The following is a 26,116-nucleotide window of genomic DNA, read 5'->3' on the forward strand; positions in this document are numbered from 1 at the left end:
GTTTTAAAATTCTATCAAAATTCAAACTGCCTTGGAACTCTTTAACTTGGATACTTAATTCTGAAGTCTTCGGGGGCACCCAGTTTGCACATCTTTTTATAGACTATTTAGTTTGGCTAACTCTTTGTATTGCATATTTTCCATTTGGTCATCAGATTTATAGAACATTAATAGACTGAAAATTCAGAATTGGATTCTCTATGCTCTGCTCTTTTTTGTTACCATGGTAAGGATTCAAGCTTGCCTGCGGGTTCTGAATTTGGGTTTGCGGGAGATGTGTGAGAAGAGCTGAGGTCTGATTGTGTGCAAAAGACTTGCCAGTGGTGAGCTCATGTGTGCTGAGTGCTGTAAAACATCTGTTTGGGTATCAGGCACCCTCAATGGAGAGGGAGCTGGCCTTCAGAGATGGTTAAAAATACGCCATGGCTTCCACTGATTAAACCAAATAGTTTCCTACGAACAGAGGTCACTTAAGGAAATTGGATTTCACAGGAAGAATATGAAAATAATCAGACGGAAAATGGAGAGCATGTCTGCCAAGTTTCATCTGACGAATACCTTTATTCTCTGGTCTAGTTTCTCCATTGATTGTCCTGTTTGGAGGTATTTCTCAAGTTACAAGTGGATCAGGTTTCCAAAGTTTGTTTTATGTCAGTTGTTTAGAATTAGGAGCATAGTTCCTAACTTACATCATTCTCGTAAATGGGGGTTGGTTCTCAGGCTAGACCACAAAAAGCTCACTGGCGTGTTGAAGCAACTGATGTAATTCTGCTGAAGCAGATGCTCTGGTGATAAATGAGACACATGAACAATGAACGGATGGAGGATTGGATTTGAAGACTGCATCATGCCTTTTCTTCTGCCTGAATCTCTTCATTTGTTAAGTCATTTGTGCATTTCTTTCCCACAAATGGTTTTTGAGTGCTAACCATGTCCTGGACACCTTATAAGATGCTGAAGACAGTGCTGAGCAACCAAACACAGTCCTGGCCCTCATGAAGAATATAGTCCAGAAGTGGAGGTGGACAGCAAACAATCTCACAAATAAATGGATCTCGGCACCCATGGGCTTCCCTGGTGGCTTAGATGGTAAAGAATCCACCTGCAATGTGGAAGACCTGAGTTTGATCCCTGGGTTGGAAATATCCCCTGGAGGAGGGCATCACAAGCCACTCCAGTATTCTTGCCTGGAGAATCCCCATGGGCAGAGGAGCCTGGAGGGCTACAGTCCAACTACAGCTGGACATGACTGAGTGATTAAGCACACACAGAACACAATATTTGTGCTATGTGGCACCGTCCTTGGTCATAGTTGACTGGACAGGGGAGTGGACACCTAATTTGAGGTAGACGGATTAGATTCTCTCTTCTGGGAGTTTGGAATTATGACTAAATTTGCAGGCAGTCATTCAGTTAGGGTTGATCTCAGTTAGGAAATATAAGTGGAAACTGGGGGATGGCCATCTACTGCGACAGTCAGGGAGAAGCAGAGTTCTGATTCTCTTACAAATGATGAATACTTTATTTATTTTATTTTTGGCTGCATCAGGTCTTAGCTGCAGTACATGGGATCTTCGTTACAGCATGCAGGATCTTTTGTTGTGATGTGTGGATTCTTTAGTTGAGGCACGTGGGCTCAGTAGCCCCATGACACATGGGATCTTAGTTTCTCAACCAGAGATTGAACCCACGTCCCCTGCATTGCAAGGCAGATTCTTAACCACTGGACCACTAAAGAAGTCCCTGATTCTCTCTCTTTAAGATCTCTCCTATCCATCCATTCATTCCTCCATGCTCTCGCTGTTGGCTTCTCTTCTATAAATTGAGCCACTCAGTGAACCTGTTTTCCTGCTTGCTGCCTCTTCTCCAGTGACATTTTAGTTTCCATGTAAAATGTATATGCAGAGGGCAGGAAGAGAAGAGGGCAACAGAGGATAAGACGGTTGAATGGCATCACTGACTCAATGGACATGAGCTTGAGCAAGCTCTGGGTATGGTGAAGGACAGGAATGCAGTCCACTGGGTCACAAAGAGTCAGATATGACTTAGTGACTGAACAACAAATGCACATAGATATACACATGTATGCACAAACATGGATAAATAGAACTATATATAAGATGTATGTGGGCTTCCCTAGTGGCTCAGCGGTAAAGAATTCACCTGTAATGCAGGAGATACAGGAGATACAGGTTCAGTCCCTGGGTTGGGAAGATTCCTTGGAGGAGGAAATGGCAACCCACTCCAGTATTCTTGCCTGGAAAATCCCATGGACAGAGGAGCCTGGTAGGCTACAGTCCATGGGATCACAAAGAGTCGGATACAACTGAGCAACTGAGCATGCAGGCAATAAGATGTATGTATGCCTGTACATGGGCTTCCCTGGTGGTTCAGACGGTAAAAAATCTGCCTGCATGTGGGAGACCTGGGTTCAATCCCTGGGTTGGGAAGATCCCCTGGAGGAAGGCATGGCAACCCACTTTATCCCCTTGGACAGAGAAGCCTGTCGGGCTACAGTCCATGGGGTTTCAAAGGGTTGGACACAACTGAGTGACTAAGCATAGCACATGCCTGTATATATAAACATTCATATATTTCTATATGTAAATATGAATATATATATAATCATATATATATTACATAGACACACAGTCAATGTTGTCTTCCTGCTTAAATTCTTCAGTGTCTCCCCACCTTCTACAGGAAAATATCCAAGCTCCTCAGCACGAATTGGCCCTGCGCCCTTGGTATTTCTTTCTGCCAATTTCATGTGCTTTTCTATTTTTGAACCCTACACTTCAGCTTTGGTCCATCACTGGAAATGAAGATACCACACTCGGGCTTTTCATTTAACAGCATCCATTCATAGGCCCAAGTCGAGGACAGGGACAAAGTTGCAGAGACACCTGTCTTGCCTTCTTCCTCTTCCCCAAAGTCAGAGCCGAGGGCGAAGAGAAGGGTGTGTTGTGAGTGGTGATGCCAGAATTTTTCTCTGCTCCCTTTTCTCCACTGCACCCTTACCCTGTCTATAAATCTCATATAATAGCCTGCCTTTTATGTGCTGTTCATGGAAGAGGATCCAAGGTCAATTCCTTTAGTTATTTGATGCATTTTGCTGACACACATACTGGCCTGCTCTCCATAATAACTTCTTTGGATGCCAAAACTGAGGGTAAGATGAAAGCACGAGGGAAATATTTGGTAACAAGAGCAAACTAGAAAAATGAAAGGGTAGAAATATATAAAAATGGCACATCTTTAGTGGGACACGTGTAAACATGGGGTTTGTTAAGAACGACGATTGAGATAAGACATTTAAGAGCAAAATTCCGCCTTTTTTTCCGATTACCAAGTTCTACAATTTATTTGTGGAAAGTTTGGAAAATGCACAAAGGAAGGAGGGAAAAGAGGAGGGAAGAATTTCAATGATCACACTCAGAGTTGTGCTCATTCTTTCAGATCACACACATACATACACACACAGGGTGGGCACAAGTTTACAAAAAATGGTATCATCGTGTATCAGAGTTTTTTAAATAAAATGCTATGGTCATTTCTCCCCTGCCATTTTCCATGGTTGCATAATCTGTCACATGGAAATACCAAATGCAATTATTAAATTCTTTATTGGGCATTATGAGTCTATTTAATTTCTTACTATCCTCATATTTCTAAAATAAACTTCTGAAATTGTTAATTTTTGATTTGGGATCTTTGCACCAATTTTCACATGTGAGATTGGCCACTTTTGTTCTTTTTATCATCAAGGTAATAGTTTTCACTAAAGGAATTGGGACGATTTTCATCTTTTTTGTATATTCTATATTTGTGAAATAGCCTAAGAATTATTAGTTCACTAAAGAATGAGAAAATTCTCTCAAAATCTTTCTGGACATGTTATTTTTCTTAAGTGCAGCTTTTTGATGGTTTTAAAAGTTTTTGCCACAGATATTGACCTATTTAGGTTTTATAGTTTTTGTTGAGTCTATTTCTATAATTTATCCTTAGAAAATCATTCATTTTATGAAGATTTTTTAATCCCTGGCATAGATCTATGCTTTGTAGATAGGAAATTCTTACAATTAAGCAAATCTCTTTTTTGTGATAATACCCCTTTTCTCATTATCCATGTTATACATATTTATATATCCTGACTTTTCTGAATTTCAAAGATTTGTCAATGATACTGGTATTTGCAAAGAAAACTTTTTAAGACATTTCTCAGTTCTACTCATTTTGCTTGGTTTTCATTAATTTGTTCTTAGATTCCTTGTTACTGTTTTTTGTAGATTTGTTTCATATTCTTTTCTAATTTTTAACTGAATGCTTAGCTCATTGTTTTCATTTTTTCTAATAATGAAAAAAATCAAGGCTATGATCTTTTCCAATTCCTATAGGTTTTAGTTGTGGTGTTCTAATTGTCATTATTTTCTAGAATCCCAGCAATTGTCGTTTTCATTTCCCCTTAGATTCAACAGTAATTTATGCTGCTGCTGCTAAGTCGCTTCAGTCGTGTCCGACTCTGTGCGACCCCATAGACGGAAGCCCATCAGGCTCCGCCGTCCCTGGGATTCTCCAGGCAAGAACACTGGAGTGGGTTGCCATTTCCTTCTCCAGTGCATGAAAGGGAAAAGTGAAAGTGAAGCCACTCAGTCGTGTCCGACTCTTTGCGACCCCATGGACTGCAGCCCACCAGGCTCCTCCATCCATGGGATCCTCCAGGCAAGAGTACTGGAGTGGGGTGCCATTGCCTTCTCTGGTAATTTATGAGAGTGTTTTAAAATTTCTAAGGGCTTTAAAAAAGAGTTAAATTCTTATTCCTAACTTCCAGGGGTGGTTTGTTTATTTGTATTTTTGGTGGTGATGTGGTGGGGAAAACATGGCCTGTAAAATTATATTTTTTCTCCTCTTCCCAGTTTTCTTTGTTGCCTAAGTTATAGTAATTTTTCACAAATTTAAAAAATACTGTGAATTTTCTAGTTGATGGGTACACTGTTAAAGAAATATCCAAAAATCTATTTTTATTAGATTAAAGCCTATCTGTTGTTTATTTATTTTTTCATCAGCTTGATCTGTTGAAGTCTAGGAGTAGTATGGGTTTATTAATTCCTCTATACTTCAGTTTTAAACAATTGCATTTGCTCAAATTTTGCTTTGCTGCTTTAGTCACTGGGCCACCCAAGAGCAGCAGGGGAGGGGCCTCTCTCAGAGCAGTCTAGGCAGAGAGTTCTGTTCCAAAGAATTCTCTCTTTCTGTTTGGATAGCTTGTCTGCAGGAATGGCTGCCATCAACTCCTTCCTTCTTCTGAGTACAGACTTCTCCCCCTGGTGAGGAAGAGTCCATTTTTCCACTCCCTTGAATCTGGTTTGTGATAGTTTACTTATTTAGAGTTATTTATTTATTTATTTTGGTTGCCCTGGGTCTTTGTTGCTGCTCACGGGCTTTCTGTAGTTGCAGTGAGTGGAGGCTACTCTTAGTTGCTGTGTATGGTCTTCTCATTGAAGCAAGTTCTCTTGTTGCAAAGCACGGGCTCTAGACGCAAGGGCTTCAGTAGTTGCAGAGCGTGGGCTCAGTATTTGTGGTGCATGGGCTTAGTTGCTCCATGCGGCATGTGGAAATCTTCCCGGACCAGGGATCATACCTGTGTCCCCTGCATTGGCAGGCAGGTTCCTATCCACTGTATCACCAGGGAAGTCTTGTGATAGTTTTGAATAATGAAACATAATGGAGATGATGTACTAGCTTTGAGACTGATATCAAGTGGCCTGGAAGTTTCTGCTTCCTGTTTTTGGTGCCCTGAGACTTGGTGTAAGAGGTCCAGACTACTGTAGTGAAAGGCCATGTGGAGAGCACTGGGCACAGACAGGTGAGTGAAGAAGCCTTTCTGGACATCTAGCCCAGTCCATCCTGATGACTCTTGCTCTAGCCACCATCTGGCTGCAACTTTATGAGATCAGACCCCAGGTGAGAATTATACAGGTGAGTCAGGTCAGCCCACAGAACTGTGAGAGCAATAGCAAGTTATTGTTTTAAACCACTATGTTTTATTTACTTATTTTATTATACAAGTTTGAGGAGGATAGCATTAGAGTTCAGCATCTGTGTACACTACAGAGCAATCACCGCCACAGGTCTAGTTACCATCCATCACTATACAATTGATCCCCTTCACCCATTTTGTCCGTGCCTACCTCTTTCCCCTTTGATAACAACTAATCTGTCCTCTGTATCTATGAGTTTGGTTTTTGTTGTTGTTGGTGGTGGTGGTTGTTTTTTAGATTCCACATATGAGTGATAGACTAAGGTAGCTGTCTTTGTTTGACTTATTAGCTAAGCATAATATCCTCAAAGTCCATCCATATTGTTACAAATAACAGGATTTCATTCTTTTTTATGGCCAAGTAGTACTCCATTGTGTTTATGTGTATGAAAAGTAAAAATGAAAATGTTAGCCTCTCAGTTGTGTCCTACTCTTTGCGACCCCATGGACTGTAGCATGCCAGGCTCATCTGTCCATGGAATTCTCCAGGCAGGAATACTGGAGTGGGTTGCCATTCCCTTCTCCAGGGGAACTTCCCAACCCAGGGATCAAACCTGGGTCTCCTGCATTGCAGGCAGATTCTTTACCATCTGAGTGCACCTGGGAAGCCCATTTATGTGTGTGTGTGTGTGTGTGTGTATATATATATACACATATGTGTGTATATATATATGTGTATATGTATACATATATACATATGTATACACATATGCACATATACATACATACACACCACCATTCATCCACTGACAGACACTTAGGCTTTTTCCATATCTTGGCTATTGGAAAAAATGCTTCAGTGAACACACAAGAGTCTATGTCTTTCCAAGTTAGTGTCCAGAAGTGGAATAGCTGGGTCACCCAATATGGTAATTCTGGGCTTCCCAAGTGGCACTAGTGATAAAGAACACACCTGCCAATGCAGGAGACATAGAGATGTGGGTTTGATTCTTGGGTTGGGAAGATCCCCTGGAAGAGGGCATCCAACTCACTCCAGTATTCTTGCCCGGAGAATCCCATGGACAGAGGAACCTGGCAGGGTACAGTCCATAGGGTTGCACAGGGTCAGATGCAACTGACGTGACTTGGCACACACACAGAGAGACACACACACTATTCTTAATTTTTTTTGAATCTTAATACTGTTTTCCATAGTGGCTGCACCAATTTACATTCTTACCAGCAGTGCACAGAGTTCCCTTTTCTCCACATCCTCTCCAACATTTCTATTCCTTGTCTTTTCCATAATAACCATTCTAACAGGTGTGAGGCAGTATCTCATTGTGGTTTTGATTTGCATGTCCCTGATAACTAGCAGCATGCCTGTTGGCCATATGTGTGTCTTTTTTTTTTTTTTGGTACTTAAAAAAACTTTTTTTATTGGAGGATAATTGCTTTACAATGTTGTGTTGGTTTCTGCCATACAACAACGTAAATCAGCCAAAAGTATACAAATGTCCCCTCCCTCTTGAAACTCCCTTCCACCTCCTACTTCATCCCACCCCTCTATGTTGTCACAGGGCACTGGGTTGAGCTCCTTGTGTTATACAGCAACTTCCCACTAGCTATCTATTTTATATATGGTAAATTCTATTATGGTCAATGCTACTCTCTCAATGTGTCCCACTCTCTCCTTCCCCTGCAGTGTCCACAAGTCTGTTCTCTATGTCTGTGTCTCTATTCTTCCCCTGCAAATAGTTTCATCAGTACCATTTTTCTAGATTCCATGTGTGCTAAGTCGCTTCAGTCATGTCCAACTCATGTCCGACCAATGTGATCCTATGGACTGTAGCTTGCCAGGCTCCTCTGTCCATGGAATTCTCCAGGCAAGATGGGGAAGGAGATGGGAGAGAGGTTCAAAAGGGAGGGGGATATATGTATATCTATGGCTGATTCATGTTGAGGTTTGACAGAAAACAACAAAATGCTATAAAGCAATTATCCTTCAATTAAAAAATAAATTAAAAAAAAATACTGGAATGGGTTGCCATGCCCTCCTCCAGGGGATCTTCCTGACTCAGGGGTCAAACCCATGTCTCTTATTCATCCTGCATTGGCAGGAGGGTTCTTTACCATCAGCTCCAATTACATGATATTTATTTTTCTCGTTCTTACTTACTTCACTCTGCTCTGTTCATCCACCTCACTAGAAGTGACTCAAATCTGCTCCTTTGCATGGCTGAGTAATATTCCATTGTATATATGTGCCACAACTTCTTTATCCAGCCATCTGTTGATGGGCACCTAGGTTGCTTCCATGTCCTAGCTATTGTAAATAGTGCTGCGATAAACATTGGGGGTACATGTGTCTTTTTGAATTATGGTTTTCTCAAGGTACATGCCCAGTAGTGGGATTGCTGGGTCATATGGTACTTTTATCCCTAGTTTTTAAAGAAATCTCCATACTGCTCTCCATAGTGGCTGTATCAATTTACATTCCCACCAACTGTGCAAGTTCCCTTTTCTCCACATACTCTCCAGCATTTATTGTTTGTAGATTTTTTGATGATGGCCATTCTGACTGGTGTAAGGTGATACCTCATTGTAGTTTTGATTTGCATTTCTCTAGTAATGAGCGATGTTGAGCATTTTTTTTCATGTGTTTATTGGCCATCTGTATGTCTTCTTTGGAGAAATGTCTGTTTAGGTATTCTGCCCATTTTTTGATTGGGTTGTTTGTTTTTCTGATATTGAGCTGCATGAGCTGCTTGTATATTTTGGAGAGTAATCCCTTATCAGTTGCTTCATTTACAATTATTTTCTCCCATTTGGAGCTGTAGGAATTAACTTTCCTGTATGTCTTCTTTAAACTCAGAGAGTGTGATACCTTCAGATTTGTTTTTCTTTTTCAAGGTTATTTTGACTATTTGGGATCTTTTGTGATGCCATACAAGTTTTAGACCTATTTGTTTTAGTTCTGTGAAATATGCCATCGTGCAAGCATGCACGCTAAGTCACTTCAGTCATGTCTGACTCTTTGTGACCCCATGGATTGTAGCCCATCAGGTTCCTCTGTCCATGGGATTCTCCAGGCAAGAATACTGGAGTGGTTTGCCATGTCCTCCTCCAGGGGATCTTCCCAACCCAGGGATCGAAGCCATATCTCCTGCATTGCAGGCAGATTCTTTACTGCTGAGCCATGGGGGAAGCCTTTGTAGCCATTATATTTTAGAGTGACTTGTCACATGTTGGTACTGAAATAAGCCATTATATTTTAGAATGACTTGTCACAGATTGGTACCTGTCACAGATTCTCTTTGCCTAGTAGGATCATTCCTTTTTGTGGAGCTGAGTAAAGGAATTGTTGTGGGTTTCTCATTTTTGTGGACTCAACTTGGTATCCTTCAAAGGTGTTGGTAAGGACCATGATCTTTGCTCTACTCACTGACTGAATGGCTAGGACTTCAGATGGCTAGAATCCATGGGCCCTCAGGAGAAAGATAAGCTCGCTAAATGAGAGAAAGATACAACCCCAAAGGAAACCATCAGAATTTTCCCTTTTTGTTCTCTTGATATTACCCTACATTATTCACTATGAAATGTAGGCTGTTATGGTGATGAGACAAGGCTGAACTGGGAAGGAAATAGGCAAGATGTTGCAATATTGAAAGGCTTTTCCTTGTTTATACACTTGTGCAAGCTTACTTATGTGAGCTGGGTCTGGGATATCCCATCACTTACTCCTATGCTGCCAGTGGGTAGCTCAAAGTTGAAAGGTCTTCCCTGCTTCTGCAGTCAAGTGAAGTACCTATGCTCCAATTGCCATTCCAGCATTGAAAGTCTTTAAACATATTTTTATAAGTATCCTGACAGAGAGGAAATACAGTAAGGTAAAGTAATCCTGTTACTCAAATGTGGATGAATAAATTCTGTCCTAAGGTTACATGAAAGTCTGCTAAGTGCCCATGTCTAAACTATGCCTAAAGTTGCAATAAATTACTTGTCATGCAAATGAATGTATTAGTAAGTCCACATAGAGAAGGATTCACTCTTATGGCTTCTGAGGAAGATCAATATGCCATTGCGGTCAACAAAGACAAAAACATACACAGTGACATAAGGAACTTCTTTACAAATGAAGTTTCCCACTTGATGCTTAAATCCCCTATTTATGTCTCATCATTATATAAAACCTTGACGTATTATGTCTGCACCTGTCTAGTTCTGACACGTCTTAAAAAAAACAACAACAAAAAAAGGAATAGGACCAGAGAAAGGAGATCCAGGAAAGGTGATCAGTGGCCAAAGGGACTCTAAAAATTCAGAGCATTCAGGGTAGCAAGACAAAGATGTATGCAGAGATTCCAAGGGTCATGCTCTTTAGAGGTAGAATTAATTGAAAACATTTGCTGATTCAAGAGGAAGCGAATGGTGCTGAGTGGTTGGACCTGATGCCCTAAATATTGTTTCTAAGTGTTGCTTTTCTAAAAACCAGCCCTTGGTATTGACCATTTTCTCTTCATTGGTGGTATCAAGTTCAATGTTGGGTCCTTCTAAGCAGTGCAGCAATTATTTTTCCAAAAAGCCTGGTTTTAATTGACATTTTGGATGGGTCTCAGTAATAATGTTGCTTTCATGCACTTTTCTAAAATTTAAGAAAACACTGTGGCATGGTCATGCTGAGTGAGTGAAAGTCTGACCCAAGATGAACTAATTTTATTCAGAGCCTTCCTTCTCTCCCTTTCTGTCTCTTCCAGTTAACAATCTTGAGGATATTTTCCCTGTCCTTGTCCATAATCCCAGTTAAATGACTCTGACTACTTAGAACTATCATTAATATAGTCTATTTATTATTTTATTTATGTTGAGATATTTGCCTTAAAAAATAGGGGCCAGAAGATAAGCTGAGATTGCCTTGCGAAAAGCATTATTTAGCTTGGATGTGAAATGTAAAATTATGAAATTACTTATTCATCTGGTGCATAGCTCCAGCCTCATCCTGCTCCACACATACAAGCTCCTGGATGAAGGTCTGTTTTCTTCTTTTGAACAATGTGAGGAATTCCATCTTTAGGGCAAGATTTTTTCCAATGCCTGTAGTTATCAAAGTGCTTTTCCCAAGTGGAGAGAATATTAATTAAAATATAAAGAACATTTTGCTTTTGTGACTACTATACTCTTGCCAATGAGTGGCTGGCATCCTAAATGGGTATGTGTCCTTTAGATTCACAGCATCTCACACATGTACCGTTTTTCTATCCTGTGACCTGTCATAATGTCTAAGCTCCATATTTGAGGGACCAGTTGCTTATCACGAGATGAAAGGTTTCATACTAATTGCATCCACCATTCACTGAGCCAGGCTTAGTACTACTTGTTTTATATACATCATCTCATTTTGTGCTTAATGGTACTGTGTGCGTGTGTTAGTTGCTCAGTTGTATCTGACTCTTTGAGACCCCATGGACTGTAGCCCACCAAGTTCCTTTGCCCATGGAATTCTCCAGGCAAAAATACTAGAGTGGGTTGCCATTTCCTTCTCCAGGGGATCTTCCCGACCCAGGGATGGAATGCGAGTCTCCTGCATTGCAGGCAGATTCTTTACCATCTGAGCCAACAGGGAAGCCCTAATAGTACTATTGGTTAATATTAATACTGTGATTCCAAAATGTAGAAATGGGCTCAGAAAGGCTAAGTAATTTGTCCAGGGTCTTTCTGCAAGTAAATGATGGAGGAGAGCTGTAACTCCAGCTCTGCTGAATGCTAAACTCTTTCTTTTGAGCAACATGTGCTTTTTAGATTGGAATGAATCTAGAGCAGAAGGAATCAAGAAGCATGTCTACTTAAAGAGCTGGCCACCAGTAATATTACATATTTGAGAATTGGCTTTGGGTCCTGATATGTCCCTGTTCCCACCATTCCCTTCGAGCTTTCCGCATCTCTATTTTTAACTTCCTCAGAATTTTAGTGCCCTCCAGCTGCCCTTCCTAGAGAAGGGTTCCATATATCCCCACTTTCTTCTAATCAAAACTTGCTTACCCTTTCAGTCCCTCTGTGCTTTCTATGTGACAATCTCTAATATGATCCATAAGCTGGGACCACTATGAAGGTTTATTCCTTAATAGGGTCTTTCTTTTCATGTCTGCAAACATATACTGTAAAAAGCAATGGCTAACTGTCTCCCACACCTATTTTCACTTTCTTCCTTCAGGGGTAGAACCATGGAGTTTCACTGGGCACAGGACCACATAGTAATGACTACACTTCCCAGCCTTGCTTGCATAAATTGGTTCAAGAGGTGGGGTAAGTGATGCTGAAAGCTGACCTAGTGTGATGCAGAAATTTGCACATGGGTGGGTCTTCCTTTGTGTCAAGGTGTGGCCACATGACCTAAACTCTGACCAGTTGGCTGTGAGCAGAAGCGGTGTGTACAAATTCTAGGTAGTGCCTTAAAAGGAAGGGACATACCCTCCACTGTTCCTTTCTTGGACTATGCAGATGAAAGCCACTACACTTGGGTTAGTGGAGACACAGACAGAAGGAACCTGGACCCCTGACAGCATAGAGCCACCATACTGAAGCCGCCATATTGACTTTGGATGACTTATCCCCAGAAGGTTACATGTGAGGAAAAAAAGTTCTGTCTTCTTTGCTGTTTGTTCAGTTGCTAAGTCATGACTGACTCTTTTGTGACCCCATGGACTGTAGCCTGCTAGGCTCCTCTGTCCGTGAGGTTTCCCAGGCAAAATTACTGGAGTGGGTTGTAATTTCCTTCTCGAGGGGACCTTCCTGGCCCAAGGATTGAACCTGTGTCTCCTGCCTTGGCAGGCAGATTCTTTACCATCGAGCCACCTGGGAAGCCCCTATCTTGTTGCCCCTAGCTTGTATTGTTTTGGGATTTGCTAGATCAGCTGAAACTCTAACCTTAATATTGTAACTCCTAAAGGGAAAGTCCCGAGATAGTGTTTAACTCTAAAGGGATGGCCCCAATAATGGGCATTTGGGGGACTATGGCAAGCCACTGTGGTGACTTGCTGGAGCAGGTAGGCTTTGGGATGCCTCTTAAATGCTGACCATGCAGTTGGCTGCCCACTTCAAATTTACACAGGCTGATCCTTGCCCAGCTGGCTCCGAGCTGCCACTGACATTTTCCTGGACTCATCTGCTTTTCAGGTAAGGGCTACTGTGATCCTGCCAGAGTGCCTCTTAAATTGAAACCAAAGGAAGACAGTAGTCAAAGCCCTGAAAGGTCATGGTTGATGTTTGCCATTGCCAGCCGAAGAAATGGAAAATTTATAGCATTCAAAATCTGGGATTCATTTAGGAGTAAAAAACATTAAGTTATTCAGCCTCAAAATTAGTTTCAGGCCTCCACTGGGCCCCCATATTCTTCCTAACTATGACACAATGTAGAGTTGGATCTGAAAGGGGACCCAGTATTGAAATGCCTCATCTCCGTGGTACAGGAAACACCTCACTAATTCAGGCTCATTAATTAAATATTTGTGATATTTAATTCTTCCCAGGCTGGTCTGAGCTTACATTCTGTCAGATCTGGGAAGAAATGGTTTGTTAGACTGATATTTAGTGAGGGTACAGCACGAATCATTAAGAGGAAAAAAATTATACCTTAACTCCCTTGGAAAGAAGCAGGATATAAAATATAGGAAAGCTTCTGGGGATTTCAGCACCTTAATTGCAAATAAAGGATGTTGCCAATGACCAACACATTTTATTTGTTCAGTGGAAGTGGGCTCAGTAGAGAGTTCACTCTTAGTAGAGGGTCCACTCTTCACTTGGAGAGACGGGTGGCACTGCCTGCTTCATTTCTATCTATTTAAATGGTCCCTCCCAGTTGTACAAGCCCCTCCCATGGCAGCAAAATGTCACCCAGGTGCTTGCATGGATCTCTGATTCTGGAATTCTTCTTGGCCTCCACCCAGGTTATGTTGATGCAACTGTTTTTCTGCATTTCTTCCTTCTTGAACACTCTTCTGGCCCCAGGCTCTCTCATTCCTATGGGTTGATAAGACCTTTGAAACTAGCTTGACCTTCATTTCCCTTGGCTGCATGATCTGCTCCAGGTCCTGCCTAAGTGACCAGGCTTTCACTAGGCCTCACTCAACAGGGGGCAGAGAATGATCTGGAGCAGATGATTACATTTATGGATAGGAATGTGGCTGCCCTGAAAAATTAACAAGTCAGGCTTTTGTTAATTTGCTTTGTGTTCCCTCTTCCCCTGTGGGCATGAATTCTAAGTTGCTTCAGTTGTGTCCGACTCTGTGTGACCCCATGGACTGTAGCCCGCCAGGCTCCTCTGTCCATGGGATTCTCCAGGCAAGAATACCTGAGTGGGTTGCCATGCCCTCCTCCAGGGGACCTTCCCAACCCACGGATCGAACCGTGCCTCTTACATCTCCTGCAATAGCAGGCAGATTCTTTACCACTAGCACCACCATGGAAGCCCTCCCTCTTCTCCTTTGTTGTTGTTGTTCAGTTGCTAAGTCGTGTCTGACTCCCTGTGACCCCATGGACTGCAGCATGACAGGCTTCCTTGTCCTTTACTATCTCCCATAGTTTGCTCAAATTCATGTCCATTGAGTCAGTAATGCTATCTAACCATCTCATCCTCTGTCATCCCCTTCTCCTCTTGCCTTAAATCTTCCCCAGCATCAGGATCTTTTCCAGTGGGTCAGCTCTTCGCATCAGGTGGCCAAAGTATTGGAGCTTTAGCTTCAGCATTAGTCCTTCCAATGAATATTCATGGTTGATTTCCTTTAGGATTGGGTGGTTTGATCTCCTTGCAGTCCAAGGAAATCTCAAGAGTCTTCTCAGCACCACAGTTCTACAATTCCACTCCTGGAGATGTATCTGAAGAAAACTCTGATTCAATACACACACCCCAATCTTCATAGCAGTACTATTACAATAGTCAAGCCATGGAAGCAACCTAAATGTCCATTGACAGATGAAAGAATAAAGAAGATGTGGCTTGTATATATGTCTAATGGGATATTACTCAGCCATAAAAAGAATGAAATAATGCCATTTGTTGTAACATGGATGGACCTAGAGATTATCATATTAGGTGAAGTAAGACAAAGAGAAATATATAATATCTCTTATATGTGGAATCTAAATAAAGAGAGATACAAGTGAACTTATTTACAAAACAGAAATAGACCTATAGACATAGAAAACAAATTTATGGTTACCAAAGGGAAAAGGGGGAAGAGAGATAAATTAGGAGTCTGGGATTAACATATGTGTGTATGCTAAGTCGCTTTGGTCATGTCTGGCTCTTTGCAACTCTATGGACCACAGCCCGCCAGGCTCCTCTGTCCATGGGATTCTCTAGGCAAGAAAACTGGAGTGAGTGGGTTGCCATGCCCTTCTCCAGGGGATCTTCCTGACCCAGGGATCAAACCCCGGTTGCCCCCATTGCAGGAAATTCTTGATCTCCAAGTGTGGATCAGCCTTGGGCTGAAGGAGAAAGTCCTGAATTACTCTGCTCATGTAGAGGGCTATCTTTCCAATGAGAGCACTTCTTCACAGTTCCATTTTAAGGATGAACTGAGAAGGAAGTCAGAAAATTCAGAACCCTCATCTCTCCAGATTGGTAAATTAGTAGAAGGGGAAACCTACCAAACCAAAATGAGAAACCAGTTAAGAAGGGAAGGGAGACTATAGACTATAGACTATAGAAAGGGAGATGTCAGCTGAGGAGTGGCAGACAGCATTTGGGTGAGATTGACAGAAGAGGTTGCTTGCGATGTTATCTACAAAGAGGAGCTGGCTGAGTAAGGCATGGCCCTCCCTCTGGGTCTGTCAATGTCCAAGCTGTTGGTTACTCAATCACCCTTGTCTGTACTATTTTATTCCCTATCCATGTACTCCTGAAGTGATCTCAAGCTGTGGTTCACTGTCCCACCAGGGCCTTCTGAGTAGAGGTGACCTGATGCCATCCCAGAACTGTTCTGGACTTGAAGAGAGCCATTTCCTTGTTTCTCTTGGAACTCCAGGGACCCCCAAAGTGTGGAACATGGTTAGTGAAGGGGCTTTTTCTGAATGCAAATCACAAATGTATGCATTCTTTATATAAATGAAAAGATGTCACTTCTCCTGTACCTGAAGGTACATTAAAGAGTACAAAAAGGAACAGTTCTGGAAAGTGATTATGAAACTGTAATTTATGCAAAATAAAACCTCAGAGAAGGTTCTAGGCCATGCAAAAGGGGTTTATGGACCACAAATGTCAGAGTACTATCACTTCACATCCCTTTTTATGAATGAGGAGAACCTTTACAAAGTTTATCTTCTTGATATGCCGGGGCTGGGACAATGGTGCTGTTCTGCTCCAGTCTAAGGAGACCTACACAAGGATGCCTCCTCCACCTCCGCTGCCTTGGAAACCAGACAATGTGCCTCCAACACCACTTCACTCCTCATCCCTTTCCTCAGCATCCAGTGATTTTGGAGTCATTCCTTATCCACTTTCCGGCCTGCTATTGTTCAGACCAATACAGAAAGCCTACTAAATAGTCTCTGGGGGAAAAGACAGTTTTCTTGGGTCATTTTTTAAAGTTTCTACAGTTTATTACTATTGTTATAGAGAATAACTAATATGTTTATAATTTTGCAATGGGCACATGTGGGGACAATGACAGTTCTGTCACTCTGTTATTAACACTAGGAAGACATCACTCTCTACTCAAGAATATTGAATAAATATTGTACACTGGCTTTTTCAGCTCTCAGTGCTTTTCACTTTTAAAGGTTCAAATCTTGGGTCAGCCTGCCAGAAAACATTACCTCATCATATTCTGTCACTGAGAAAAGAAAAAAAATTCTGAACTAAATGAAGACTGAATTTCATACCAAAGTGCTGAATCCAAAGACCTTGGGGAATCACTAGACAAAAAGAAAGACAAGAAGACCAGGAAATGAATTTAAATGATGTGACCTTGCAAATGAGAGTCTTGGGAGACTTGGGCCACAGATGTGAAGACGGTGCTGGATGCAGTGTAAGCAGAAGTGGTCAAGGCAAAGAACCATCATGCTCTCGTGTAACCAACCACTCACACCTTGCTTTGATGCAATGAACTGGAGCATGTTTTACCCCCAGAAAGTTAGCTCAGATATTACAGACCCAGTTCTACAATCACCCCTTCAAGCATGCATTTGCAGCTTTCTCTCTTCTTAAATTCCCACTTCTTTCATTAAATAAAAACAATTGAGGACATTAAAAACTTTATAGAACTAAGATAAAAGAAAACCTCAGGCCCACGATCCCAGCTTGAACACTGTTAATATTTGGGAGCTATATGATTTTTCCACATTTCACCATTTTCACATTTCAGTGGATCTGCCTTTTTTTGGGTGATGCAACAGGAACCAGAGATTTTTTTTTTTTCTTTCCAGAGGGGAAAATGCCATCCAGGCAAAATTAATCAACTGCCAACAGTCTTTCTTTGATGAACTGTGCCATGATTTGAACTAAGACCGCACTGAATGCCTTTTATTTTTAGGTCCCCTTTTCACTCTCACTCACATTAAAAGTTGAATTATGATACAGGGACAAGATGGGGCTTTATCTGGATCATTTTAAAAGAAACAATCTTTCATTTGGGTGTAAGGGCAAATAAAACTCCCAAACTCTGATATCTGGTGAGATTTTACTGTATTTTAGGTGCATAACGTTGTATAGATACTTTTGAAATGTGTCTTTAAGTAAGTTTCACTGGAACTTGATTGTTTGGGGGTATAGTGGCCACTGAGTTCTGGTCCTCTGTAATCACGTGTGTGCTCAGTCACTAAGTCGGGTCCAACTCTTTGTGACCCCACATACTATAGCCCACCAGGCTCCTCTTCCATGGGATTCTCCAGGTAAGAATACTGGTGTGGGTTGCTATTTCCTTCTCCAGGGGGTCTTCCCAACCCAGGGATCGAACTTGCGTCTCCTGTATTGGCAGGCGGATTCTTTACTGCTGAACCACTTGAGAAGCCTCTGTAATTGGAGGATCTCATGATAATTCCTGGACAGCAGGCCACTGTTATAAATGTATAGTGTCATTTAAAAGCCTTACACTGATGGAAAAAAGGCAACAGAAAAAAACGCCTTCCCATATGTTTCCACTTAGTATATACACAAATATTGCTTAAGTCTTTTTTGTGACATCCCATCCATCTTCTCTGTTCTGTACATGATGTTTTATTTAATACACCTTCATTTTATTATGATGGATCATATGAGCTGTATTCCCAAGACATATCACATAAAATCACTCTTTGTATTTGAGGCAACGATGACCTCTTTGAGTTTCAAAACAAATTTGATACAGGGGAGAGGAATCATTGAGCAAAGGGACTTCCAGGGGTCAAACACTCCACCCTGTAGTTTCACAGTTAGTAGATATCAGCCCCCAACAATCTCCGTTCAAGGAGAAGGTGCACATCCACCAGAGGACAGTCAACTACTTGTTACGTAAATCCACCCTCAGAAGCACATTCAACTGAAGCTAAGACATAGAATACGTGTTTTGAAAAGTTGTTTTAAAGAAATAGAGAACAATACACACACCTGATTTCAGAGTGATTCTTATTGATAATTCCTAAATAGTACATGGAAGCCTTTTAGGTTATAGATACAAGCTGTGGTCTTCCTTGTGTCTCGGACTTGGAGGTTTCAAAGCAGTGTCTTGTTGTTCCTCAACATATGAGAAAACGCTCAGCTAATTGCTTCTTTACCCAAATTTAAGCATTTCTCATCAGGCTCCCTTGGTGGCTCAGATGGTAAAGAATCTGCCTGCAGTGTGGGAGATCCAGGTTTGATTCCTGGGTTGGGAAGATCCCCTGGAGGAGGGCATGGCAACCCACTCCAGTATTCTTGCCTAGAGGATTCCATGGACAGAGGAACCTGGTGGGCTACAGTTTATGGGGTCGCAAGGAGAAGGACACAACCGAGCAACTAACGCTTTCATCATTCCAGGCACCACTGGGATCATTTGGTGGATAAGGAATCATAGTTTCAGGGGATGATGCTATAACTGTAACTGTTTAATTTTGCCTCAGAAACTCTAATGCCAGTATGGCCTTATCTTGTGGATCACTTCAGTAGCTCCATGTGAAGAGGAGGGAGCAGGAATCATCATTCCCTTAAAGGCCGGAAAAGCTGAGCCACAAAGGGGAAGGAGAGGGCCCAACTCCAAGGTTTCTTGGACTCCCTATGTGGGGCTGTCTTGGTTTCCTATGTGGATATTTCTGTTAAATATTTTTGCTGTTTCAATAGGTGAAACCACCATCAACATGAATGTTAACCAAAATAGACTTCAAGTTAGTTGGCCTCCCATTTCTTTAAATCATGGTTTTAACTCTGAGAATTTCATAAACGCAAAAAAGGTACTGTCCTTAGGGCAGACAGTTTCTTTCCAATAAAAGTTTCCTTACAGTGGCCTGCTTTGGTTTTCAATAGCTAAAAAGCTTGTAAAAAAAAAATACACAGAGAGGATAGAGATGATTCTGGAAGAACTCAACAGGAGAGGGGAATTCCTGGTGGTGGAGGGGCTATGGCCAAGCCCAGAGCTGCTGGTCTGGGCAACTCCTGCCACCAGTGGAGAACAGGGTACATGGGCATTTTCTGCCACATGTCCTGATGGCTCCTGGCAATGAGGGCTGCCTGATGCATGGGAGAATGGAGCCAGGATGAGAAAGGGAACTGGACAAGCTGCAACAATAGGCTAAATTCAATAACTTAGGTATTTAGGATTAAAAACCAGGTCTAGCACTTAAGAAAACTGATTCTGGCATGGGGGAAACCCTGGCTCAGTCATAGCTGGGGTGAAGAGGATCTGGTGGTTACAGACTATCTGATCAATTTGAGTCTGCTGTGTGATGGCCCAGGGAAAGTGAATGGATTCTTAAGTCACATTGGGAGGTCAGCACCCCTCACTCAGGTGACCAGCCTCTCTCTGCTCCGCGGTGATGAGATCCCACCTGCCAGGAAACTGGGGGCACCTCAGTCAGGAGGCTGTGGGCAAATTGGGACGCCTCCCAGGAGAGCTGCTCAGTCATAAGTATCAGTTGAGATCCTTGTCAAACACACAGATTCCAAACCCCGGATCTACTGAATCATGATTACCAAGGTCATCTATCATGTCTGGGCTTCCCTTGTGGCTCAGCTGGTAAAGAATCCACCTGCAATGCGGGAGACCTGGGTTCGATCCCTGGGTTGGGAAGATCCCCTGGAGAAGGTAAAGGCTACTGACTCCAGTATGCTGGCCTGGAGAATTCCATGGACTGTATAGTCCATGGGGTTGCAAAGAGTCTGATACGACTGAGCGACTTTCACTTTCACTTCACTTCTATCTTTTCTACATATACTGAAACCTTTCTGATACCTGAAGATGATTAATTTGGTAAGAATATAGCACAGTGCCTGGCTCATAGTAAAGGATCTAATTATTAGCAATACAAAAAAATGGTGAATAAATAAAGAACAAGATCTACTCTTAGCCAGTTGATTAAAGAAGATTTAACTGATACCATTCTCATCAGTGATGTGTGTGTGTGTGTGTGTGTGTGTGTTCCTCAAGCTGGTGGACATTGATGTTAACTAGGTTCAAGGTTCCTAAAGCAAAGAGATGAACCTTTCTCCTTTTGGAGACTTTCTGGTAAGTATGTTGGGGAGATACATATACACAGAAGAGTTTTCTAATGACAGCTTATGAACTGCTCTGACTAAGCCTCCAATATAAGAGTAGGACTACCAAAACCCTGGTAAGGAACCTGGGGACTTCTTAACGAGAGGCTGGCTCTGAGAATAGATGTCCTTCTGTGATGGATGAGGAAGTTTGATCTTTGGTGATCTTTAGTCTCACTGGTTTAATTCTTCAAGCATTGATTAAGTGCATGAAATAAAAAAGCATAATAATCTCTACATTGTAACCATTAGCAGAACTAAGAATGAGTTCCCTGATGTCAGCATAGGGCAGCAATTGAGGCTCCTGGTTTGTTTTAATCAGACTCGAATTTTTAGACCAAGGTCTCTCCAGCCTCTGGGACCATTTATATTCTTTCTCCCTGGAGGGCCCCCCACCCCAATTAAGTGGTGATCTAGGTGGGGCAGGGATATTTAATAGGCCTTTGGTTTTCTGTTAGCCTTTTATTAATGCTGAAAGTTACAGAGGTCAGATGTTCTCGGCTGTGTTTCCATCTATGCTGGGTTCCTAGCTGCTGTGGTTTTGTTCCGGTTATGATCTCTGACTCTTGCTGAAAGTTGGTCAAAGTCAAGGCCGGAAGGGCTGCCCCTTCTAGCAAAGCCTCAGGCTGGACTAGGCGCTTTGTGAAGAAGCAGCCTGGCAGGCACCACCTCCCTTTCCAGGGACCTCGCCAGCGGCTTTCTGCTCTTAACCTACCCTTGTCACTTTCATATTGTCCAGCCAGGAGGGCTTTTTCTAAAGGGTCTCAATCTGTGACTGTGGCATATTGAATTGATTACTTTTAGACTGACAAACACAATGGAATCTCTCTATTGACTTATCCTTAATATGAAAATATACAGGGATACCCAACCCAACTCCCTAATTTTTTTCAGTTTGAAAATAAAACTTCAAGTTCTCAGCTGTCATTTATTACTATTGCCTTTAGCTCAAGTATTTAAAAAATAAATGTGCTTTAGAAATTGACCCAGGACTTCTAAAATCCACTACAGCTGAATTCTGCCAGTTTAATTTTAATCGACAAAGGCATAGGGTGACTGTCCAGCAATTTTCCCACAAGGGCTGGGAGCATGGATTGTGATAACGTTTGCCCTCTGGATGGACATTTCTTTGGAGGGTTCTCTCTCTTGGTTCCTCTGGATTTTCCTAGGAGTCCTCAAGGAGACAGAATCTCTTGTACTGAGCTCTCTGGGGGTTAGGAGCTACACTGAAGAACTTGCCCATGAAAACCATAGATCTTCTGAAAAGTGACTCCAGGAACCAGCTGGGGGCCAGTCTTCTGCGATCTCAGCCTGACCTGAGGACAGCAAATTCACAAACCATGTGGCTGAAAGGGGACATTTTTTTTTCATGATTTTTTTTCTCTGTAAGAATCCAAGCTTTATAGGAAGACTGTCTTTCCTGTATACCTCCTGATGCCTGGGAAAATGAATTGTGTACTTAGGAGCATGCTCCTCATACACAGATCCCTCTCTCTGGGCCTATCCCTTGCCTTGTCCCACCCTTGACCTCCAGGAATTGATCAACAAGGTCATTTTCTCATAGTGACAGTTATGATGTGTGCCAGCCACCATTCTATGCACTTCATGGACCATACTGCATTTAGTCCTTACAACCTCGCATAAGCTCATTTGGCAGGTTCAGTGAAAGTGAAGTCTTAGTCACTCAGTTGTGTCCGACTCTTTGTCACCCCATGGACTGTAGCCTGCCAGCCTCCTCTGTCCATAGGGATCCTCCAGGCAAGAAAACTAGAGTGGGTTGCTATAGTTAACCAAACCCAGGGAGCGTGTGGGAGAGCTGGGTTGCGAATCCAGCCGTGCTTCTTTGTACAGTCTTGTTCTTCTGCTCTCGGCTAAGCGATTCTGAGCCCCGGATTGGTGTTGCCGATACAGAAATAATTCCACTAACTTGAACCCTCCCTGCTTCCCACTGTGCTCCTGTAACAACCAGGAGGATGAGGGAGCCATCTCTGTGACCTGGACTTGGGCCAGCATCTGGGACAGGAGCCCCTGAGGCCCTAAACTCTTTTGGTGGGAACTGCTGACTGGTGAGATGGACGTCAGTCCTTGGCAGGAAGCTCGAACAGGTCATTACACAGATGGTTTGTGAGTTCCAAGGACAGGAAGCAGTGGTCGTCCCTTTCAGCCAAGGTTTGCAGAGAGTGAATTGGGGCCAAACCTCATTTTTTTTTTTTGCAAGTCTCACCAGAATTATAGATGGGGGCTGACAGATGTAGTTTATCTGCATTTCAGCAAATCATTTCATAGTGTGTCTCACAGCACATTTGAAGAAAAGATGGACAGATGTGGGCTGGATATTTAGTTGCAATTTAGATGGTTCAGAGAAGGTTGAACAAACAGCATCCGGAGAGCGTGGATGAATGCAGCAATGACAATGACCATTTGCCTTGAGTGCCATACACAGGGTCAAGGGTGTAGCCAGCACTTAGTAAATATTTGTTGGTCACATTAAACTAGGGGGGAAGTCTTTAGTGGCCCCGTGAAAGGGCTCTTTCTTTGATTTAGCAAACATTTATAGAATAGATGAGTTTGGGGAGTGGAGGGAGCAAGGTCTGACCCTCAATGGAGGGAGGGAAAAGTCAGGTCTATTTGCTTTGACCTCTGGAGCGCAGCCTCACAGACATGCTGATGACAGAGGACAGCATGGGTCTTTGACTGTGTTTGGACCCACTGCTTCACAGCACTTAGGAATTCTGAGGGGGAGGTTTGGGGACTACTGTGGGAAAATCGTGTGTGTGTGTGTGCTTTGCTTTTTGGCTCATTGTCCATCTAGAACCAGATCATCTCTTCTTATCTGTTTTTCATATTGGCTCCTGGTAAGTTTTAAAGAATTCTCCTTTTGGCTCAAAAATGTTTAAAAACCACAGACTCTGATGGTATCGAAAATTCCTTCTAGCTCTAAAAATTAAGTGGTTCTTAAAAACTGTGTGGGAGGAGAGAGAGCTAAAGGCAAAACACATTGCTAAAAAAACAGTGGCTTTGTTTCCCATTCGCCTTTCACCTCCTGGTAGGCTCAGTCTCCTTGGCAAGTCTCTCAAAGGGTCCCCACCTGGAGGACCGTGATTTTTTTTCTTGTGAGCGCTCCCTCCTGGCTCTTTTTAAGTCCAACTAGCCTTCCTGTATCAAGCTGCCTTCATAAGTATAAACACTGACAGCGTCCATTTACTTACTGCAGATATATGGATTGCTAAAGACTCACTCTGAGAGAGATCTCTGATGGGTACAGTTTCAAGCAGTGTGGCCAAGTGAAGAATTTGAGGAAGGGTGCGAGAGATGTTTGGGGTTAGTGGACCATCCATGAATTCTACCGGAAGTGTGGCCACTTGCCCAGGTTCATTAGTTCATTCAAAGCTACTTTTAGGGACTTCCCTGGGGGGCCAGAGGTTAAGAGTCTGCCTTCCAATGCAGGGGACACGGGTTCGATCCCTGGTCAGGAAACTAAGATCCCACATGCCAGGGTAAGTAAACCTACACACCACAATTAGAGAAAAGCCAGTGCAGCCCAAAACAAAATGAAACAAAAACTACTTTTAAAACACCTACAGTGGGCTAGCGTTCTACTAGATACTAGAGGTAAATGTTGAGTAAAAATTAGCCCAGTCTCTATGCTCATAAAGTTTACAGTCTAGAGACAGACCATGACTTTATTTAAAAATTAATTAATTAATTCAACAATTATTGCCTGAGTGCTCACTATATGGGGGGATATAGCAGTGAATAAACCAGATGAATTTCATGCCCTTTGGGGCTTATATTTATTTAAATAAGTACATGATTAAACTCTAAGATGAGTGCGTGCGGAATGTTCAAATGGAAGTTCTGACTATGTTCCACGATGCAAGAGTTTCTGAGGAGGTGTCTCGCCATCAATGCAAGTTTCCATGGCAACATCTGTAAACTGGCCCCATGATGCATGGGCCCCTCAGCTGGGGTCTATAAATGGGCCGGAGTAGGGAGAGGGGTTTGGAGAGGTGCTGTGCTTGTGTTGCGAGTCCCCAGTGGACCTCCTATCAGGGAGAGAGGTATGGGGAGAAGGGGAGGCTTCCCTTCTAGACTGGTGAGGTGTGTGAGGAACAGAGAGCTTGGAAACAAGTTCCCTGAAGATGGTAAGCACAGAGTTCTGGAAGCAACCATGGCAGTGGAGTAAAGATGGCTGCCAGGGGGTTGGCCTGGCCACATGTTGTCGGAGTGTCTCCTGTGGAGCAGATGTGGACACGCAGAAGGATCCAGTGTGGAGCCATCTTGGATCCTGTCTAAAGCCATCTAACTGGACAGAGGGAGTAGGAAGCTGGAGATGAACCATCCAGAAGTTGTGGAAGCAAGTAAACACGGGGCTAGAGAGACATCACCCAGGTCACAGGAACTGCCTGAGAGGATCCAAGAGGAGTTCCAGACACATCAGGGGAAAACAGAGCCAGCATTTAGCCTGGGCTGCGCTCAGCTTAAATGTCCAAGATCAAGGACGATCTATTCTTTCTCCTATCTCTGCTCACCTGTCCTCGCCCAAAAGGTGTAAGAAATTGGCTAATAAGCTGGGGTGGGACTGAGGAGAAGAGTGAAGTAGAGAAGAGAGGAGAGACACCCAAACTTGTGCTTCATGGGAAGGCCAGCTCAGGGTGGGGAAGGGAAGACTGAACACCGGGTGAGGTGTGAGATTTTGATTGATCTCTTAGATTGGACTTTCTGACTGCTGAATTTAGGTTCCTCTTTTGATTGCAGATCTGCCTATAACCTAAGAGTGGGCCTAGGAATTATGGGGCCTGCTAAGTTTGCGTCTGGTGGCAGGAGGGAAATCTCTCAGTGAATGAAGTATACAAGGGGTGGAGGGAAAGACAAACCCAAGTTTTATCTTGATCATGCACAAGTCATCTTGTGCCACGTTCCAGGTACCAGAGCTCAGAAGGAGAGAGATACTCAGCTTTGTGGGGCTGGTAACAAGGAACTGACCCAGCTATAAGGCGGGGAATGGCTTGGTCTTCCTGAGCCTGGGGATTTGTGCATCATTTTCTCTTCTTCTTCCTCACAAGCCCTAGAAATGCTCTCCTGGACTAGGCTCTTACACAAGCTTGGCTCCTTACACACTTCCAGCTCTTTTTCTCCAACAGGGCTGGCTGTGAACTAGTGTGGATGGCTCTGGCCTCAGCCCTGCCCTGGCTCAGCTCTGCCAACTGCAAGTCCCCGGGGGCTGGGGAAAGGGCCAATTTCTCTCCCATGGTCCACGTCAGCCCTTTCCCTCAGGGTCCACTGTCTTTGTCATGTCCCATGGCTTCTGGCACATGGGGCCCGGTCATCTGCTTGCAACTTATAAAAGTCAGAGGAAACACTGACTGGAACCCAGGCCTCTTGGCATTCAGGTTCTTTCCACGAATCAGTTTCAGGAGATGGATTGAGGTGTTGCC

At 42.9% G+C, this 26,116-nt stretch overlaps 1 protein-coding gene and 2 long non-coding RNA genes across 4 annotated transcripts in view; 2 read left to right on the forward strand and 1 right to left on the reverse strand.

The window, feature by feature from the left end:
• Window positions 1-26,116, reverse strand: part of ANTXR1 (ANTXR cell adhesion molecule 1) — a 250,291-nt gene that overhangs the window by 10,730 nt on the left and 213,445 nt on the right. The window lies entirely within an intron of this gene.
• Window positions 262-7,507, forward strand: LOC145546772 (uncharacterized). The gene is made up of 3 exons (XR_014083251.1): window positions 262-1,015; window positions 4,738-6,529; window positions 7,038-7,507. It is a non-coding gene; the product is annotated as an uncharacterized LOC145546772 (long non-coding RNA).
• LOC145546768 (uncharacterized) overlaps window positions 24,562-26,116 on the forward strand; it is a 31,880-nt gene continuing 30,325 nt past the window's right edge. The window contains exon 1 of one of the 2 annotated variants that reach the window (XR_014083246.1): window positions 24,562-24,739. This is a non-coding gene — a long non-coding RNA (uncharacterized LOC145546768). Of the gene's footprint in view, window positions 24,740-25,003; window positions 25,228-26,116 lie in introns of those variants that run through there. The other variant, XR_014083247.1, reaches the window with a different exon arrangement.

This window comes from Giraffa tippelskirchi, chromosome 4, assembly GCF_054371585.1.
Source record: "Giraffa tippelskirchi isolate mGirTip1 chromosome 4, T2T-mGirTip1v1.2.pri, whole genome shotgun sequence".
Lineage (NCBI taxonomy): Eukaryota > Metazoa > Chordata > Mammalia > Artiodactyla > Giraffidae > Giraffa > Giraffa tippelskirchi.